The sequence below is a fragment of the Balaenoptera ricei genome, chromosome 13 (genome assembly GCF_028023285.1).
Source record: "Balaenoptera ricei isolate mBalRic1 chromosome 13, mBalRic1.hap2, whole genome shotgun sequence".
In the NCBI taxonomy this organism is placed as follows: Eukaryota; Metazoa; Chordata; class Mammalia; order Artiodactyla; family Balaenopteridae; genus Balaenoptera; species Balaenoptera ricei.
Genome location: NC_082651.1, coordinates 1689068 through 1709627, shown reverse-complemented (window position 1 = coordinate 1709627; position 20560 = coordinate 1689068). Strand labels below are relative to the sequence as shown.

The 20560-nt window shown below is 41.3% G+C and overlaps 1 long non-coding RNA gene across 1 annotated transcript in view; it reads right to left on the bottom strand.

Moving 5' to 3' along the window:
- The window catches only part of LOC132376911 (uncharacterized), a 192191-nt gene that overhangs the window by 14434 nt on the left and 157197 nt on the right, over positions 1 to 20560 (bottom strand). The window lies entirely within an intron of this gene.

Sequence of the window (20560 nt, the reverse complement as noted above, 5' to 3'; positions counted from 1 at the left end):
TTTAACTCTCACACTGAAGTTGTGAGAATAAATCCCCATCACTCCAGGGAATGGTGCAGTGAATTAATCAGCTGATTTCCCTGATGTGATGAATAATTCCTTCTTTCATGTTCTTAATTATAACATTCGCTGAATATGCAATTTGTTTTTCTTTTAGTAGTGGTATGTATTATTCTGAGTGCAGGCAAAGCAGACACACACAAAAATATTGTGTAGTGGCATTTCTTGACAGGCGAGATGATAGGAAAGTAGATTCTGTCCTGATAGAGGATCCCTGGTTCCTTTGGGTGTGTCTAAAACTACCATACAACTACCATATGCGTTGGGGAAAGTACCTACGGCGAGAAAGGCGTGATTATTAGGCAAACTTATAGCAATAAATCAAGAAGGCCACTAAGTAGAAAGTGACAGGAACAACAGTGAACTTTTACCTTCATCTGAAGTTTAGAAAATTTTGCTTCATGAGAAAAGAAGTAATCTGTTGACTTGCTATGTATTAGTATTGGAAGTGAAATTGAGCCATTTGTAAGGTGAGCTAGTTACACACCAATTAAGCTTAGTGAGAGGCAAACCATACCTCCTGATAGTAGTAAAATTAGAAAAACGAAACCACTCGATTTTGAATGTTAGTTAAAGAGGATGATTTAGTGTCAGGAGAGCTACTCTGTGGCCCTTTTTTGCAAAAACCAGTCTTAGGTACTGGACAGATTACCACTACAAATCGTATATAGTGAATTTTAAAATGCAGAAGAAAGGAGAAAGTAAAATTAATCCTAAAGGGAAGAAGGACTTAATTTTAACATTTGGTGTCTACATAACTTTCATGAGGTTGGTCATTAAATATTATTTTGCTCCTTTTCTGGAGTTAAAAAAAATATGTGTATATTTATATGTAATGGTTTGTATCCATTTTTGAATTTTAAATGCTTTCCCATCAGTCACATCATAGAAATAACTGGAGCTGCGTCTACAAAAGCAGAGTGAGCTGATCAGCGGAAAAATTATCTAAGCATTTGATCCAGTTAAAGAAAGGCAGCCTGAATTATTCAAACTAAAGCACTTTTTCCAAAAAATATTTCTTTTTTTGTGATTCATAGACAAAGTGAGAATTCAGTGTTCAACATTAAGTATAAAAGTTGTGTTTGGGAAGCTAGAATTCCTTTTTTTACTGCAATTGTCCAAAAGCATCAAATAATACTCTCCTTTGTTATTAAACATGAATTAAATTTACAGGGTAATTTTTAAAACGTGAAATTAAATAATTTTATATGTTGTCATTCCCATATTTTTAATGCTTTATCCAAGCTTGGTGGTGAATGTGACATTGCATTCAGAATCTTTACAAAACATCGTCTGTAACCTAAATGAAAAGGGAATTTTTTTGTACCCATCTCTTTGCTCAGAATGGAGTGCTTGGAAAGGAGCACAGTTTTGGAACGAGCAAGTGTGGGAGTCCCAAGTTTCTCGGACATGGGTTGAGAGAAGAAACAGGGGCAGGAAACACATTTTTTAAAAACTACAAAGGTGGAAATTTTTGACAGGTAAAGGTAATTAATTGATGGGGACTGCAGCTCCTGGCAAATGTGATACTTCATATGTGCCTCTTTCCAGCACTCTACTTGAATAATTATTTTCACCCACTCCATCATCATACATTTTTGTTTCAACCCCTTTAGGCACATGCTTCCATAGAAACACATCACCCATGTTATAGTAGAGTGAAACAGGGAAGTATGGTCTCTACCGATACTATATTTTACAATTCTGTTGGGCAACAGTTGTCCAAATGACCGTATTTAAATCCAGTGAAAAAGAATTAATACTAATAGTGAAAATTTCTTCCATTCCATTCATTTTGTAATAGTAGAAAGATAAAGGGGAAAAAGCATTTACCTTGTCCAAGATATTAAAAACTAGAAAACGTAAATAATTTAAGCTAATAAATAATGTTCTGTGTTTATTTAACCTATTCTTTCTTTCCTACTCTCAAACTAGATATACAAAAAAAAACTAGGTTAGGGTAAAATGCACCAGTAAATGGCTAAATATTAGCAAGATGATTCTTTTAAAAGGACAAAAAAAAAGTTGAGGATCAAAAGGAATGAAACAACAGTCATAGGGTGTTTATTCAGGATCATTTACACACAAATCCCCCAGTTTCTAAGGAAGGAACAAAATTGTGAAACATGGTAGACAATGCTTTATGCCCATCATTTGCTCTGTCTCGACATCATGGGTAATGAGCACGGCTTTGTAGGCTTCTGTCTTTCCTCCGTGGGCCTAATTTTCAAAAACCCGTTCTCAATGAAAATAAAAGAGTAACATCTCAGACACTGGGTGTATTAACCTTTGGAGGCAATACCTGTGGATAAAGCGTTAGAATAAAATACATATTTTATTTTCATACTTTTACAATAAGTGTAACATGTTCCTTGTGTCATTTTAGTGTTTCTTTTTACACATGCTTTTCAAAACTATCAAGCTTGTAGCCGGACTGAAGTGTTAGGAACAAACTTTCAAACACTCCATGTTAACATCCAACTTCATTGCTACATTTGTAAGTAATGAATTTGATGTGACTATCAAATGACTGTAAGCTTGAAATAAGTGAATCTAATGTAATGGCTGTTAGCTTTTTTTATTTGGAAATAATGAACTAGCACTGTATTTTAAACATAAATGTCACTTTTTCTTTTTAGTCTTTAAGAAAATTTACTCTGGTATAATGTATAATTTATTGTAAGTTTGCTACTGAACAGACAGATACATATAATAGTTCTAAACATATATTTTTGTCTGTCAAAGTATTATATAAATTGTGCTTAAAATAAGTAGATTTGCAACTGTCTGTGTAAATGCTTTAAATGTAATGGTACTGTATTAAATTGTGCTGGTGCAATTCAGGATATTATTGTCTAGGTTTGGCTTTTTGTGGCCCTCTCTTATAAGGAATATAAATAGTGCTGCAAGACAGTAATGCACCGGAATTGAAGTAAACCATCTCATTACCGGAACATATGAAAATGCTAAATTGAAATGCTGCACCTCACATAAATCTTGGGGCAATATATGATATCATAGCTCCAAAAAATGTGAATTATTTTGCTTGGAAAAGAAGTTCTATCACTGTACCCAGGCCTCTCTTTAAATCAAAGAAATCAACAGACATTATATCTATACCGTTAATATCAAGAAGATCTGCTTTTTAAAAACCATAGTAACTGATAATTGTTGATTTAGGATATGCAACCAATCGTTAGGCGATGAACTGGTTCTTTTTGTGCTCCAAGTATATACTTCATATCTCTTATCTAACTCCCTCAGGGGTCTTTAAAAGTATAATTATATAAACTCACAGAAGAATCTTTGCCCCTTACAACTTAGTCATAAGCATTTGTGCCTACAGATGTATACAGGGAGTAGGGGCCTCGAGTAACCTAAAAGATGAATGAAGAAAGAATAAATAGTTTTGGCAGGAAACTGTTAACCAACTGAGATAACATCAGTTTGGTCTGCCATATGGACACATTTCTGGAGAGCATGTATATTTGCTTTATCACAAATCTATACTATAGGGGAAATTATTAAGAGCTAGAAAAGAGAATTTAGAATATGATATTGGAGGCTGTAACTGCCTTCTTCATTTTGACCATTGTATTAAGAGAGTTTAATTTGACCATCAGCATTCTCCTAAGACAGACATTGTGAGAGAAATCCAGGGAGCTACAGGGTAATGAAAAATGATTATTTCTTCCTTTTTTATACAATCATCTAAAGAAAAACTCCAAAATAGTGATAACAGTCATGTCATATTACTCATATTCCCTAAAGTCAAAGAGCGTATGGAAATTTTATGTTGATTTTTAGTTGGAAAACTATGGTTACCTATTTAAAAGAAGTACTGCATTATGTATTTTGAAGCCAAAATACTCTGTTGGTTTAGTAATTTTTCATCTAGAAGTAGTTAAAAACTAGTTAGGACTAAAGGCCTAGTGACAGAGTAGTGGGTTTTAATGAAAGGAGTAATTGGAAATATCCCCCTAAAAGTGCTGTGAATGCAGCTGAAGTGAGCCAGAGCACAAGAAGGGCTCCAGGAATCAGACTCCTGGCTTCTGGCCTGAACATGGATGCAGCTGGGAGAAGTACTGAACTCTCTCGGGCTCTGTTTTGTCCTTTTAAGGCTTCTGATTCAGATCATCTTTAAGGTCTCTTAAATCTCTAAATTTTGACGACACCCTAATTTGGAAACCCGGGTAGGGACCACAGCATAACTTGGGGTCAGCAGACAGGAGGGAGACCACAGAGTAGGACACATGTGGCTTTGACAGCAGCTCTGCCTCAGACTGAAGGTCTCAACAGCTGTGCAATCAGGCCGAATCTCTGAACCTCTGGGGCCTCAGTTTCCCAAATGAGGGTCACAGTTACCTGTCATTAGGCTGAAATTATAGGATACATAAGAGACTACATGGTAGAACACACCTTAAAAATGCAAAGATATAGAACTATAAACAGAGGTCTCCAACTGAGAAAATTGTGACAAAGCATATCTAGCTACTTGGGAAACCATTCTGACTTTGAATCTTGTCATAGTCAACTAGTTTTAAGCATGGATTCTAAGTTAGGGATGAAGAAAGGAGAGTCATGTTTTAAAGTATATTGAGCTAGAGATCATATTTGCTCTATTGGGCTTTTCAAGGACCTAGTTTAACAGAATTTTAGTGCTGCTCTGAATGCACCAAATTGTGGATCGCGTATGAATATGGCTGAACTAGGAGCACTGAAGTCTATGGAAAGCTGACCTCTATTCATACTGGGATTTTCAGGCAATACCACCTCCCAAGAGTACTTTGTACTGAGAATAAGGAATAGAAAGTCTACGGGAGGTGTGCAGGTTTGGAAAAGTCCTTTTAAAATTCTTTAATTTAGTTGCTCTGTATATTTCTGATCATTCCATTAAAAAGCATCATGATTCAAACAATTCTTTACAAGGTAATAAAAATTATAGATTGAAAAAGCAAATTTTGTTCTTCAAATACCACCCAAAGCTGAACTTTAAAGTCCATAAATGTATATGCCTGGGTGTGAGTGGGAAAGGATGCTGATGGAAACCAATAAAAATTAACATGAAATTTAAAGACATCAAGGTCAAGAAAGTATTGCAAACCATATTACTCTATGTAGGTTAAAATGTCCCAGGCCTAGATGGCCAAGGGCATAAAATATAAGCTCTAACTTAAGTGCAGGGAACAATCTGGGTTGAATTTCATGCAAGGCAATCACAGTTGCACCACATTTGCTTGTGTTCTCGGAGCTTGAAGAGATACAATGGACGCTGCAGCCTCTATTTTCTGCTAATCGACAGTAAGTTGAAATTTAGCCTTCGGAAAAAATCTGACCTACATAGGCTTCCATTTTACAACAACTTTGTTTTCATATACTTCAGTTTTTAGAGTAAAATTTCTATTAAGTGATGCTATGTTTGGTATTTCCCACATTTCATTTTTCAGAAAGAACTAGAGATTTTAAAACATAGTATAAAATAAAAACATCTATGTGTGTGTCTGCTTCACGCACATTTGATTCAGTCTTCTATTCCTTTTACACCTAGTATCTACAAAACAATTCTGAGATCACAGTTACTTAGAAAGATGGCTAAAAAAAACTTTAAAATTCACTTTAGTTTACTCTATCTTCTAATTTACGAAAAAAATTAGAGACTTTTAAACAATGATGTCTGAAGTAAAAGCAAGTTTTCAACATTCGTTGAAAACGAATTAGGGCTTGTACTTTCTAGCCTTTACCACCTCCTGAACCAAGGAGTTAGGAGACACAGCCCTTCACTCCTGGTTTTGCTCCTGTTTGATCTTCAATGAGTTAATTGACCTGTCTTGGCCCCAAGTCACTTTCTATAAATGATGATCTTCAGGGCATCTCTCTGGCATGGAATTTAACAACTACATGAGTCTACAGCTCCCCTGCATATCAGTCCAGACATACTTCATTACTCATCCTAGAACTACTCAAATTTGCTTTCCAATATCTCAAATTCAGTGTTTTCTGGGAACTGAAGAATTATGGAAATGGAAGAGTACTTGTGGTGATGGATCTGTTCTGTATCTTGATTTGGGTGAAGGGGATTTAGAACGGCTGGCAGAGAAGGGGGACCATGAGCATTAGCTGTGACCCTGAAACCACGTGCGGTGGTGCGGCTGTAGTTGATACCATTTGCTTTCCTCTCTCAAGTTTCCCCCAGGAAAAGAGATCCACTGGAATCCTGAAAGACTCACTTAAAACTTCTGGACCCCTTAGAAATGCTTGCCTACTCCCTCCTTCCAAGTGGTCCTTCAGAGTGCATTGAAAGATACCAGTGAAGGATCCTCACCAACACCTGAGTCTGCCTACTCAAATATTAGAAATTCCCTACTATTCAACAAACATTCATCTTGTTGGGCAAAATCTGCATTTCCCTTAAACTTGATCTCTGTAACAAACTGCAAAGTTAAGCTTCCTTTCCCCCAGTTTTGATTGAAAACAAAACCGTAATTAGAAAAGATACATGCACCCCAACATTTATAGCAGCACTATTTACAACAGCCAAGACATGGAAGCAACCTAAGTGTCCATTGACAGAGGAATGGATAAAGAAGAGGTGGTACATTATCCAATGGAATATTACTCAGCCATAAAAAGAATGAAATAATGCCATTTGCAGCAACATGGATGGACCTAGAGATTATTATACTTAGTGAAGTAAGTCAGACAGAGAAAGACAAATATCACATGATATCACTTATATGTGGAATCTAAAAAAAAATGATACAAATGAACTTATTTACAAAACAGAAATAGACTCACAGACTTAGAAAACAAACTTAGGGTTACCAAAGGAAAAAGGCAGGGAAGCATAGTTAGGATTTTAGGATTAGCAGATACACACTACTAAATATAAAATAGATAAATAACAAGGACCCAATGTCTAGCACAGGGAACTATATTCAATACCTTGTAATAACCTATAATGGAAAATGATCTGAAAAATTATATATAGATATAGATATAGGTAAAGATATATAACTGAATCACTTTGTTGTATACCTGAAACTAACACAACATTGTAAATCAACCATATTTCAATTAAAAAAATAAATAAAAGAAAAAAATAAAATAATTATGAGAAAAAAAATTACATAGTCAATTACCATTTGACAAATAGAAGTTGCAAGTTTCTTTTAATTCCGTCAGCCACTTTGGTTGTGACTAGTCTTAATTTTTAGTCCTCTATTAATTTTCTACTATATTAAAATCCCACTCTTTTGTTAAATGTAATTTGCTGTAAGAATCATACACAAAAGCCTTTACTACTGTAATCTCAGCTAGAAACCATAGAAATATATAATTTATAACTATAAATATATGAATACTTCAATATGTACAATGAACCTGTTGTATTTTCTTATTTTCTAAGTAATGCAAAAAGATCAAGTTATAAGAATAAAACTATAAAGATAAAGCCTATAGTTATTTGTAAGTCTTAGACTATCATCTTATTGACAGTAAACGAAAACGTGGATGGCGACACTATGTTTTCTTCCACAAGGGTAATTTACTGAAAAATTGAAACATTAATCTAAAAGGAGAGAATATTAGGGATTTAGCTGCTTCTGTGGCCAGTTTTGCCATTATGATGAGACTGGATGTATTTTTTGACACTTGACTCATTTCAAAAAATGTGAAGCAATATTTCTGCTGGAACTCATATGCTTATGGCTTCGTGAGGTTCTCACAACAATATACCCACTGTGACTGCTAGAAATCTACCACAGCACTAAGCAGTGACACTGGAGGAGACGGGATATTAACCAAAAATCCCCAACGAGCCCCAAACTCTAACTCGAGTTGGTAAGGTCAATGTCTCTACTTCTAAGCATTTCACCGAACTGCATTGCTTTACAGTTTCTTGAAGTTGATTTTCTTCTGCTCACCCTGAAGTCAGCCAGTCCCGGGAAGAAGGACCTGCCTGAATAGATGCAGCAGTAGAATAGAACAGAATAGGCGCAGCAGCCTCCATCCCTAAGACTTCACCCAGCAGACCTGGTGTGTAGGCAGAAACAAAGGACACGCTGAGCACAACCAGAAACTTGGCCCATCAGGGGCTGCTTGACTGTTACATTCTGAGCACAGAAGCCAGAGAGACAGAGAGCTGTCCCTGGGGGGGCCTCTGAAAGAGCCAACCCTTAATAAGTTCATCACCTGCCTGGGGACAGACACTTAAATGGCAGCGCCGTCACATGGACTTCTTTGTCCTCCTCTGGAACTTCCCAGGACGGAGGCCAAAACCCCTGGGTGAGAGCTGCCCACAGGAGGGCAGTGGAGCAGGACGGAGAGAAACTAGGGCTGCATTAGCCCAGAGCAGCATCTTAGCTCCAGCATCTTCGCTCCAGGGAGCCCAGAGCAGAGAAGCCAAGCTGCTCGGGGAAGGAGCCCCCTGCTTCACTGGGATACATTTTGAACTCTGCTCTTCCAGAGCAGCAAAAAAAAGGACTCTCTTCAAAAGGGGGTTTCTTCTGCAGGGTGTGTTTTTTAAAGACAGTCTACAGACACACTCTCCAGAGGAAAGCTTTTGGTGAGCATGAATACCTATGCTGTGCAAACTGCTTCAAGTCGCTTTCAAAATTTGCAGGTGCAGACGATCACCTTTCAGCCTGTATTAATTATCTTTGATACCTGCCGATCCCAAATGTAATAGGCAGACTGAGAGGAAAGGTATTTGGTTGTGTTGCTGTTCTTGTTTTCATTTTCTACTCTACAGATGATAAAACTAGTAGAAAAAACAGGAAGCGATACTATGACACCTAAGTGTTAGCACCAGGCTGTAGGGATGGGTTTCTCTGGGAGCTACCTGTAAAAATAAGCCTATTTTGCTTATGAGAAAAGATTATGTACATCTCCAGATATAATACGGAAGTTTATTTTGGAGATGTGATTTTAGTTCATTTAAGTTTGCACAGTGTTTGCAGTCTCCAAGTAGAAGAATGGTGTCCAGACAGACGGCAGGAAAGGCTGACGTTTGGAAAAACAACTGGGCCGTGCACTGTTTCAATGTAAATGCCAAGGCTAAAAAGTCATGCCAAAGTTCTGGGCTGTTAAACATCTGGAACATGGCTCTGGAAGCGGGAGGCCTGAGGTGGGGCAGCAGAGGAAGGCTGGGAGTCCCTGGGCTATGTCCTCAGGGAGTGAGGGCGCTGCAGAAAGTTCTGTCCACTATTGATTATCCAACAAGAAGAGGGATTATGACAGGAAGGTTTTGGCTTCAAATAAAAAGTCTGCAAGAGGGAGAACAAGGTTTTCAAAGAAGCCGGGCTCTGCGGGTTCATAGCGAAGTTCCAATCCAGAAAACCACAAAGAAAGTCTTAAAGGAGAACCAGGGACCAACAGAGGAAGCATTTTCAGAAGATGTAAAGGTTTCAGTGGATTACGATAGAAAATAAAAGGACTTTAAGATGCCTAGAAACTAATCGAAGGATCCTGGCGGAGGAAGCATGAAGTCCTAGGGGAAGGAGAATTTCCCTTAAGGGGGAATTCTCTTAATTTCCCCTCTGTTACTCTTCTGGTGAAAAGGTTTTCATAGGTTATACCGTCTCTGCTAAAGGAATCGGGAACTTCTGCATCCACTCCTGGCGCAAGTGTTAAAGGTACAAGCGATATCCCTTAATCTGCTCCTGCCGGGGGGCCAAGTGGTGCTGGAGGTGAGCTCAGGGGACACGAAAAGTGGGCTTCACTTAACTGTCCCTTCCTCCAGGGAGTCTCCTTCCTCCGGCAAGCTCGGAGGTTTACGGTTTTACTTCATGAAGCAAGATAATAATCCACTGACCACAATAGCCAATAGTAGCTAGTATTTATTCCTTGTAAAAAATAACAAAAACACCAATTTAAAAAGTAACTACTATTTATTAAGCCATCACCCTATGCCAGATTCTGGGCTACACCCTTCACATATTTTTAATTTATTAAATACTCCCCAGACGTTCCTGTTAGAGATCATGAGAATCTGAGGGCCAGAGAGGTTAAAGAAAGGCCCCAGGACCACACCGCCAAACCTAAGGAAGATGTTTCAGAAAGAGCAACGTGACGCTGTCCCGCAGGCTGGACTGGGGGGGCGAGGTTGCTGAGTACCTGCTCAGCTGGGGGGTCAGGGGGAGGTGGAGTCCAGCTCCCTCCTCGCCTCCGCCTCCGCTCTGAAGCCCCAAAGGCTCGCACAGCCCTGGCTCTGCTTCTCTAACTCTCCGCCCTGGATCTGTTAGAATCTCATTTTTGCCCCAACACGCCATGCGAACGCCTCTCGCTGGGGTCACCAGCAGCCTCCTTTCAACCAAATCTAATCATACTTTTCAGGCTTTGCCTTCCTGGGGACTTCGCCTCCTCAGGGACTGCATTTTGTTGCCCACCCGCGCCCGCCCCAGTTCCCGCGGCCCCTTGCCCCTTCGCGCTCCCTGACAGCACCGTTTCCTGGCTCTCTTGCTAGTTTTGTGTCCATCCTACACCCCGTGCTGTGGGGCCTCCTTTGAAAGCCCCTTCCCCGCCCAGAGCTTCCTAAATACCGGATTCTGCCTTTGCCCTTTTTCCTTGTAAATATCCTCACTAGGTCACTGCATCCATCTTTTGGGTTTTAACAACCACCTACACCACAATATTCCTCAAATCCTGATTTTTAATCCAGATTTCTCAGTTCTATTCCTACTGAAAACTTCCGCAGACATCTCAGATACTTCCTGTTCAAAGCAGAGCTCACTGAGTTACTTCTCCCTGGACAGTCTTTCCTAATGTATGGCAGCCACACCCACCCAAGCCCCCAGTCAGAGCCTTGGGTCACCACTCAACGTGCAGTCACCAAGCCCCTTCGGTCTTTCTGCCCTGGGTTCCTCCCCTGTCCCTGCTTCTCCATCCCCGCCACTGACTTACTTCCACTTCACATCATCACGCACCTGGGACATTCTCGCCAGCCTCAGCTTTCTCAGATCTATACCCTGGGCTCTTACCAGAGACAGCTTTCAGAAATTCGGATCTGATTATGTCACTCACTCATCAGATCAAACCGTCCAAAAGCTCCAAATCTTGAGAATAAGTACCCTTCAGGACCTGTGAGTAATAAAATTTAATCCTCAACATTCCCTAATGATTTTTGCTGAATTGTGTTGTGCATTCATAATAAGAACACCAAGGGCTGGTCCAGGCACAAAATTGGCCCTGATGGGGAGAATGCCTGTAGAGGCTCGCTTGGAGAATTACTGCCCTGGTGAGTATACCACGCATTGTTAGCCAAAAGTATCCCTATCAGTAGACTAGGACAAACACAAAGGTCAACCCAGAACTCTATACCCTATGAAAATATTCGTCATGAATGTATGCAAAATAAAGGTATTCTCAATAAAATAAAACTAAAAGGAACTGTTGTCAGTCACATGCAGCAAAACAACTGGTAAAAGAAGCTCTTTAGGCAAAATGGAAATGATATCAGAGGAATCTAATACTTTAGGAACAAAGGAAGAGCAAAAGAAGTGGCATATATCTGGGTAAATACAACAAAAGGAGATGATTTTTCACCTAAGTTCTGTAAAATATGTATGTCAGTTGAAACCAGAAGTTATACGATTGTCTGATAGAATTTTCGATGCGTGTGGATACAATAAATGTGTAAATTATAACATAAGGGAGGAGGAGGAATGGACGCATATGGGTGCAAGTTTTCTGCTTGCACTTGAAGCAGTAAATAGTAGTTCTAAGTAGACTGTTGAAAGTTAAGTTGCATATTGTAATCCCTCGCTCAACCACTAAACATATTGTTCAAAAAGATACAAATGGCCAATAGATAAATGCAAATGGAATACTAAGTAATATTCAAATAATAGAAAAGATACCATGACAAAGAAGATAAAGAAAAACAAAGGGTTCAAACAAGATAAATAATGAAATTGTAGAACTATATTCAACCATGCTCATAATTACACTAAGTGTAAATGTTCTAAAAATATCAATCATACTGAATTTAAAAAACCAAGGGCTTCCCTGGTGGCGCAGTGGTTGAGAATCTGCCTGCTAATGCAGGGGACACGGGTTCGAGCCCTGGTCTGGGAGGATCCCACATGCTGCGGAGCGACTAGGCCCGTGAGCCACAACTACTGAGCCTGCGCGTCTGGAGCCTGTGCTCTGCAACAAGAGAGGCCGCGATAGTGAGAGGCCCGCGCACCGCGATGAAGAGTGGCCCCCGCTTGCCGCAACTAGAGAAAGCCCTCGCACAGAAACGAAGACCCAACACAGCCAAAAATAAAAATAAATAAATAAATTTTAAAAACCAAGAAAACATGCAACCATATGCCAGAAACACTATTAGAAATCCACTTGGAATGTCATTGATATAGATATGTTGAAATAAAAGAAAAACTAAAAAAAAAAAAAAAAAAGCAATGAAAATACTAATTAAAAAAAAACTAGAATAGCAATATTAAAATAAAAAAACATAGACTTCAGAACTAGGAAAAGTGCTAGGGAAAACAAGTGACATAATGTTAAAAGGGTCAATTCACTAAGAAAATAAATCTATGTTACCTGCCATAATAACAGACTGAAAAGAAAAAGCACATGATCATCTCAATTGTCGCAGAAAAAATTTTTTGAGAAAATTAAATATTCTTTCACAATAAAAATTCCCCAGCAGACCAGGAATAGAAGGAAACTGCTTTAATCTGATAAAGAAAATCTACAAAGATCCTACAGTTTAAAACATACTTATGCTTTTCCCCTAAGTTCAGGAAAGAGGCAAGACTGTGCACTTTTGTTGCTTCTATTCAACATAGTTATTTCTGGCGAAGGAAGGAAGGAAGGAAGGGAGGGAGGGAGGGTGGGAGGGAGAGAGAAAAAAGAGAGAGGAAAGAAAGAAAGAATGAATGAAAGAAAGAAAGAAAGGAAGGAAGGAAGGAAGAAAAAGGAAAGAAAAGAAGAAAGGACATACAGAATGAAAAAAAAGAAATACAACTGTTCATATTCACAGAAACATAACTGTTTATGTAGAAATTCTCAAGGAATCTACAAAAATCTCCAAGAACTAATAAATGAATTTAGCATGGCTGCAGGATACAAAGCCAACATACAATACTTAACCATATTTCTATACACTTGAACAATTATAAATTGAGCAACAGTAAACTAAAATTAGTAAAACAGTACCATTTACAATAACGCCAAAAGGAAATACTTAGGAATAAATAAAACAACATATGTACAAGATTTACATGCTAAAAACTATGAAATACTGATAACAGAAATCAAAGAAGACCTAAATAATTGGGGAGATATGCTGTGTTAATGGGTTAGAAAAATTATGATAATATAGATGATATATCGATTCTCCCCAAAGTTATACATAGGTTAGCTCAGATACAATCAAAATCCAAGCAGCGTTTTTTAAATATACATAAGCTGACTCTAAAATGATATGGAAAAGAAAAGGAAATAGAATAGCCAAAAAAATTTTTCAAAGAAGAATAAAGTTGGAGGGCTTACAGCACCAGCAATCAGCACGTGATATGGGTGGGGCCGCATCTGGGCGTGGGATGCGCCTGGACTGGATGTGTCCTCCAGGCAGGCAGCTGGAGCTCTGTACTCGCTCGCTCGCTCGCTCGCTCATATTCAGTCGCGCTCTCTCCCCGTTTCTTCCACCCCTGTGCTCCCGCCCTCCCACCTGGCTCACGTACCACGCGCTTCTGTCACACGCCCCGCCCAATTCCCTCACAACCCTCCCCCTCCTCCCACCCCTTTCCCATTCTAGTACCAGAGTGTGGTATTAGCAAAAATATAGACACAGAACAGAGTCCAAAGATAGATTCATGGTAAGATGATCAATTGTTTTCTGACAAATTTGAAAAGGCAATTTAATGGAGAAAGATAATTTTTTTAAGAAATGAACAATGGTGGACAGATTGACGACGAAGAAATATAAGAGAATTTGGGGAAATGATGGAAATTTTCTTATCCTTATTGCGGTGGAAGTCACATGGTTCTATGCATGTATTAAAACTCATGTAACTGTACACCAAGAGGAAGTAAATTTTACTGTACATAAGTTTTTAAAAAGCATTTGCACTGTTGTCTGTGAAACCGTAATTGCATAATGGAAAGGATCCAGAAGAAAAATATTCAACCCCAGCTCTGCTTCTTCAAGTTTGTGAGTGTGGCTATTTTGATAGTTCTACCCTCCTTTTTTTAATCTAAGAAGTAGTAACATTAATACCTTTCTCAAAATGTTGGTGTGAGTGTTACACATGAGGTAATATGCATAAAATATTTTGTGTAGTAAAAAAGCACTATATAAGTACTGAATATAATTATGATAAAACATGCATCAGAAAAACATTTTTAAAGAATCTTGAATTATTTATTTAAAGGGTATATTAATTAAAATCCAAGCAGGAAAGATGCAACACACTCCAACTGGGTAATTTTAGGAGAGCACAGGTAAGCGAATATTTAGAGGATGTGGGTGGGGTGCAGGGAAACCCTGGGGAACAGCGAAGTCCCTGGGGGTAGCTAGCAACGCTGACAGGGGTTCTCGAGGTAGTGTTGATTCTGTCATACTTACATTTGAAATCTAGAAGTCACTACTAGTAGCAGGGGGACAGAGGGGGGAAATTAATTGACAGGAAACAAAGCTCTGGGAGCCCCAATTCTACAGCTGCTCATGAAGCATAAGTTGGTGCATAGCTCCATATTCTCACACCCAGTCTTTGCTCCCTGTCTTTTCCTGCACTGTAGCTGTGTGGGACTGTTTGCCCAGCAGGATGCATCAAACCTTTATTCTTTTGTTATTTGAATCCTTGCAGGTCTGATTTTTGGGTTGGCTGCAGGTTTTCACAGACCAGCACTTTTCGACGAGACAGTAATAAGAGGCTCCCCAGTAAAGCTCTGACCCAGGCGTGGTCCTCCTCGTGTAAACTGTGTAACAGAAACCTAAATGTCCTTCAGTAACTGAGATCGACCCCTCAGTCATCACAGCCACATCCCCTTCTCTCTCTGTTGGTTCAATAGCCGAAGAAGCCAAAACAGCCAGGAGATGGTCTCAGCTTCCAGCTCAAGGAAAGGATGGTCATATCCCTGGGTGGATGGATTCCTCCCTAGGGATCAGATCCTACATACACACACACACACACTCACACACACACACACAAGTCCAAGGTGTGGGAAGGAATTGAACATTCTTCCAGTGGGGTAACAGCTAGGATAGTGAGAGGGACCATTCCCACCTCTGGGTCCATGGTGGAAATAACACCATGTGTTTTCCACTCGTACAGAGCATTTACCACACGGGTAAGTGTGCAAACTCACCCCCAACTCTCCCATAACTGAACCCGCTGTGGGCCATGCAGGATTCTACCAGGCCAGGTGCTTCTGGGGTGTGGGAGCCCATAGTCGGCTAGGGCTGCTACAACAAATGCTGTAGGACAGATCCGGAGGCTGCAAGTTCAAGATCCAGGTGCTAGTCGACTGGGTTCCAGGGGAGAACTCTCTCCCCGGCTTGCACACAGCCCTCTTCTCTCTGTGCCCTCACATGGCAGAGACCAGAGAGGCAGAAAACCAGCTCTCTCCTCCTTGCAAGGGCACTGATCCCAACAGGAGAGCTCCTCCCTCGTGACCTAGTCGCCTCTCAAAGGCCACAGCTCCCAGCACCACCACACTGGCCATTATAGTCTCAACATATGAGTCTGGGGACCTTGGTAAGAACCAGAGAACCACGGTTGAGACCCACCGTCACACGTCCGTTGCTGCCCACTGCGTCCCCTGTAGTATGTCGATGAATAGAGATGCTTACAGGTCAGGGAGTCAAATCCACAACTGAAGTGTGAGTCCATCCACAAAGGGCAGTGGGTTGGGGTCTAACACGCCCAGGAGCCCTGAGCCCAGCGGCTCACCCCACCCCTTTTCTGTTCCACGCCCTCCAGAGCTCCAGCATCAGACTACTTTTTTTCACTCTTTACATCTTTTTTTGATAAACACAACCAGGAGTCATTATTATTTTCATAATATGATGGATGAGAATAAAAGGTTATCTTTGATTTATGACATTTGATTTTATCTTGATTTTATCTTTTTAATTTAATTTTATCTTGACCTTGATTATTGAGATATTCTCTTTCGATGGCCATATACTTGATGTGTATTTCTACCTGTCATATCCCGCCTGTCTGCCTCTCACTGTGATGACCCTTGGGAAGATATGAAGTTATCAGTCGCCAGTTCTGTGAAGTTTAGTGATGGCTGAAAACCTAAACCCCTGTAAAAATCAACATAGAAACACCAGCCAGTAAATAAAACGTATTTTCTCATTATCTGTGTCTAGTCCTCTCACTTTATTTTCGAGAACAAAGCTGCCCGTTAAATCACAGGGAGCTGGAATTCGACTGGCATTCCATTACACAGGGCCTCCCCCCGGAAATCAGGCCGCAGGCACAATAATAAAACAGAGCCAACTCTACAGGAACGAGAGAGCAGGGTGTATGAAGCCATCACCGCTGCTGCCTGGTGGTATTTTCTGTTTTATTTGTACGGAAACTATTCACACAATAGAAAACATTCGTGAGAAAGCAACTTCCCTTCTGTTGCTTCAACAGAAGACAAGATAAAATTCAAACTCACAAATTAGGTCATTACCTTCCTGATGGAGCTTCATCACTGAGGAAATGAATATCAAGGTTATTAATGATTTGTAAGAAATGCAAAAAAAAAAAAAAAAAAGTAGACATCAGTGTTTTGATTGCAATAAACCTGTGATTAACCTTTCAAGACAGGGAACCAACAGCTTGTGCTAAAGAAAGGGGCTCCAGATAGAAACCATACTTCTCACCCAGCAGGATGCTTTCCATTAAAATAAAATGTTCAATATTTCTGCACACTTTAGCTTTACTAATTGAGACTAATCTAATGGAGAAACACAGATATTTGCAGGCTTTCACTGGCTGATTAGCAGCGTGTTTCTGTAAACAGGTGGCACGGTGGTTGGCCCACCTGGAGACAAACCATCAGACCTTGATGAACAGTGTTCAGTCTCATTTGCGTTAATGGCCTCTGACATCAGTGTTTCACACTCTACTGCCGGCCTTCTCCGTGGGTACGGATACCAGCCGCCCTTGGGATGGCTTGCCATTTGCATTAAGTATTCATCACAGAGACAAATAGTCAGGGCCTGGCACAACAACACACTGTGGATTTGGAGAAATCCCAGCAAGTCCCTGGGGGTAGAGTGGAAAGGAATGTAAGGCTTTTGCTTTCAGGAGATGCAGCCGGTCTTTGCAAAGCCGCCGGCGCCCTCATTTCAGTTGGCGCGAGTGCAGACAGGCCGCATCTGTTTACATCAAGTTGTGAAACGTACCCTGTCTACCTACACAGACGTCCGGTGTCTATTCATTTACTCCACAAATCCTCTTCAGTTTCTACACGTATTAGGCGCAGCTCAAGAAAGTGCTCCCGCGTAGCTTCTAATGCCAGTGGGAAGAACCGACGATAAACAAATAGCTCCATCTCGGCCTAACGTCAGGGAGGACATCCCTGCCCCTTCACGGGAAGTGGGTGTCTCACACAGGCTCAAACCAAAGCACAGCGGAGAGTCCCCCTCACGGCTGAGCTCTGTGCGGGTTTACAGAAGAGGGGGGCAAACAGGGAATTCCAGACCAGACCTGAAAGGAAAAAGAAAGGGAAACAGAATAGAAAAAAGGAGAAAGAACAATTAAAGTGAAAGGAAGAGAGGGAACATGAAAATGAGAAGCAAAGAGAGAAAAATAAGTGAAAGGAGAGGGGAAGTGACCCTTGTAAATGGGGCAGGAACACAGTACCCGTGACTGGGGCCCAAGATGACGCTGTTCACCAAGACCTTTGTGGGGTGGACGACCGGCACATGTACGCACACACATGCACGCACACGTACACACACACACGCACGCACACTCAATGATGAATACGAAGTGGACCTTTCATGTCACACAATGAATGTGCTTTTTCCTCCGCCTTCAGGTACTGTTGTGCAAACACCCCTTGTAGGGAAAAGTGTGTGTGTGTGACATCGGACTTGATGCCTGCTAGCAGCCTGGGAACTGTGTCAATGGATCTGCTTACGTATACAGGGCAGAGAGACTCCCATTGTGTTTAGAATCTTTAGAATCATTTAGAATCTCTCCAGAGATCCTGATCTTCAGCTTTGTAATTTTCTTGTGTTTAACACGAATGAATAACCTTACTTGTGCCGCGAACCGAAGGAGTCAAGTCAGGGTGAATGAAAGCCATTTAGGCAAAACTCAAGTAAATAAATCTGTGGTCAGAGGTCTCCGTCAGCCTTTAGGAGAAAGAGGGCATTCATTCAAAATTGCAACAAATATTAACTCTGGGCCGCCCTTATGTCAGGATCAGGGTTCAGCTCTTGGGATAGGAGAGCTGAACAAGACTGGCCAGGTCTCTGCCCCACGAGCCCCGACCCTCGAGCTGTCACCCTCCCCGACCTCTTAGCAAGAATCCAGCCACAGGAAGAGGAAGCGTGGCCTGCGAGGGTCAGTTGTGAATCGGGCTTAACCTTGAAAACGTTAAGTGGTGAGGCCTCTTCTTCTTCTCCTTCTCTTTCTCCCCCTTATACTTTTATTCCGGCAGGATGGACGGGGCGGCTGAAGCTCCTCCCTGGGGGCCCCTCCGAGCACTGGTGGGAAAGGTCCGTCCCGCTCTCGGCCGCTCTCCCTTCCTCTTCTCGGATGCGGACTCTCCTCCATGGTAGGCGTTACGGCTGGGATGGTCATCGGGGAGGTGCGGTGATGGCATCTCGATGGGGAGACCCAGGGATGCCTGGATCCTGCTGCGACCTGACCGCCCCTCCCTCCCTGCCCTGCACGCACCTGTGCAGGTGCAGAGAAGAAGCCAGGGCATGCACATCTCAGCTTCCAATCCCAGACACTCAGGGGCCCTTCGTAATCTCCACATTTTTCACAGACTCACACGTGATCGCAGCAGTGGCATTTTCATCGTCTGCTGATTGAAAGAAAACCTTAATGGTGAAAGTTTTTGAGATGCATTCAATAATTCTTTTTAAAATGTTTAAATTATTAAGCATAACAATCTCTGCACATTTAGAGATCGCTCCGCATACGGGAAGAAAAGCTGTGCGTTCAGTCTCCAGGTTGTGCAAGGTGCACACTTCGGGGGCAGACGCCCAGCTTCACGTCGTCCACGGCCCCAGGGTTCCCGCCCCCAGGTCTCCAGCTCCCCGGGTCTATGTGGTTAGACTGGACTAATTTCCCACTGGTACAGGAGACTCCTGCTTTATCCCCAGATGCTCGGCATCACGAAGACACCTCAGTGCTCTCCCCTCCTTTGCAGACAAAGGAAGACTGTGGCTTTGCAAGAGGCTCGTGGGGCCAGCTGAGGGTCCATGTCCCTGGTGAGGCCATCCCGGAGGGAACAGGACAGCCACTTCCACCCCCAGAGCAGAGTCGAGACAGTGCACTCTGGGCGGGGCGCATGGGTGCTTCTTTAATGTTGATTTGGTCACAATTGCTGTGGAATAACTGACCCCCCCCCCAAAGGGGAGAAAAACAATTGGATCATCTTTCAAGTGAACTGTGTTTTCTTTCCTTTGATTATCCAAACAATGACCTGTTCTGTTAAGTGGGGGGGTGGGGGTGGGGGGGGTGAGCCTTTCTTCTCCCCAAGGAATTGCAAAACCTCCATTTATAAAATAGAAACCATATTATCACATTTCCCCTTTATCCTTAAGGGAAAGAAGGAAGGAAGGGAAAATCTTATCTACTCCTTTGGTGAGGCATTTCCTTAACCCTTAGGGGAAACTGTTGCACACATCAATTTATACTCTGAGCAAGTCTGTGAGTCAAAAGAATCATGATTTGTCAAAGACAAATCTTCTAACGCAATACATTTTAAAGATAGGAAAAGCTTCCAAAGATATATACATCCACTTCTAAGAAAGGGAGACAGATTAAACCTTCAATCTCTCTTCTGAAGCTCGTGAATAAAATCCACTCGATGAGTAAGTTCTATGAATATGACTTGCCCAGAGTCTAAATATACTGCTGTTTATTCGTTTTGTTTTCTTGCCAAGGAAGCATTCTTCTCAACAGAGAAATAAGTCTAGTTAATGCCAGGAATGATCCTACCCCAAGTTCAGGTAATAATGGCATTGAACAATATGCACCTTAATTCTCTCCTGACTTGAAAGAGATGCATCCACACGATATTTATTAAGCATCAGCTGTGCACCAGGTTTCAACAGCCGTGGAAATAGGAAGGTAAATAAAACATAATCCCTGTAGGTTTAGGAAAAGCACAGCCTGCCAGGGAAGCACACAGGAGAGGAACAAGGCCAGTCTTGGGGACACTGAGGAAGGCTTCTGGGGCAGGGACATCTCAACTGAGACCTAAAGGAAGAGAAGAAGCTGCGGAGAAGTTAAGCCAGTGCCCCTCAAGACAAGGACCACCCCCCATGCCAATCGCTGTAGTTATCATGGTGAGAAAAGTACAG